This window comes from Chrysochloris asiatica, unplaced genomic scaffold, assembly GCF_000296735.1.
Source record: "Chrysochloris asiatica unplaced genomic scaffold, ChrAsi1.0 scaffold00191, whole genome shotgun sequence".
In the NCBI taxonomy this organism is placed as follows: Eukaryota; Metazoa; Chordata; class Mammalia; order Afrosoricida; family Chrysochloridae; genus Chrysochloris; species Chrysochloris asiatica.
Window position 1 is genome coordinate 3014484 of NW_006408709.1, and position 1297 is coordinate 3015780.

Below are 1297 nucleotides of genomic sequence, written 5' to 3' on the forward strand. Positions count from 1 at the left end.
TCATAAAATGGTTGAATATCGACTATTTCTTCTTGGTACAGTGACTCTATGTATTCCTTCCATCGTCTTTTTGTTGTTGTTGTATTTCTGACAGCCAAAATTGTGGTAACACTTGGTAAAATATCAAGAGCTACAAATTACAAAAAGGGAAGAGAGACATTTGCACAGAGGACTAGGGGTTACATACGAGCCACAGGTTAATCTATTGTTTTTGTAACAGACTTTCTGTGCAAATGAATTGTGTCCATATTTTTTCAAGGATAACTATGACCCATTTCTGTACATAATTCTCTGTGGTTTCTTAAAAAAAATTACAGTTACTTCTCTTTCCTAGCTGGGGGGAACCTGGGAGAAGTTTATTTTTTGAAGAATATTATGTATTTTTCTATATACCGGTGGATATTAGTTCCCCCTTTTGAAGCTATACACGTTATCATTCATTGGATGGCATTCATTATTTAACTAATATTTTTAAACCACAAAATTTTCTAACTATATTTTGGGGTGAGAGTAAGGAATAAAATCTGATTGGGGAACAAAACAACTAAGCAGCCAGAGTGCTCCTTGGAGGCCAGGATGGACAAACTTTATGTCTCATTCTTCCGACATATTGTCAGGAGGGACCAGTTGCTGGAGAAGGATATCATGCTTGGTAAGGTGGAGGGTCAGAGAAACAAAGGGAGACCCCCAATGAGATAGACTTGCCAAGTGGCAGCATCAATGGACTTAAGCATGGCAACAGTAGTGAGGTCAGCCCAGGATCGGGCAGTGTTTTGTTCTGTGCATAAGGTCACGATGAGTCAGTACCAGCTTGATGGCACCTAACCACAACTGTTAGCAAAGGCTGCCCTTAAAATTCTGGGTTTCAGAACCGTGTCAAGATGCTAAGATGGAGTAAGGCTCTCTCTGCTTTTAGATCTCTCAATCCCCACACACCAAGTACGTCTGAATTTAGATTCATTTTTTCTTATCTCAATTAAGGATTTATTTTGAATCTTTTAATCATACTTAGGTTGATGTGCTTTGTTCTGCATGGACTAGTCAATGGCGCAGATAGCCTTCCACATCTTTTCATGCTTTCTGTATCATTCAATATTTTACCCATAGAAAGAATACTACAATATTTCAAGTCAAGGCTTGAATTTTTTTCTTCAATTCCCGAAGCTTGAAAAATACTGAGCATGTTCTTTCCTTTTGGTTTTCTAACTCCAGGTCTTTGCACATTTGGTTATAATATTTGACTTTGTCTTCAAGTTGACCTTTGAAATTTTCTGTTCATCTATTTTACATCCTTACT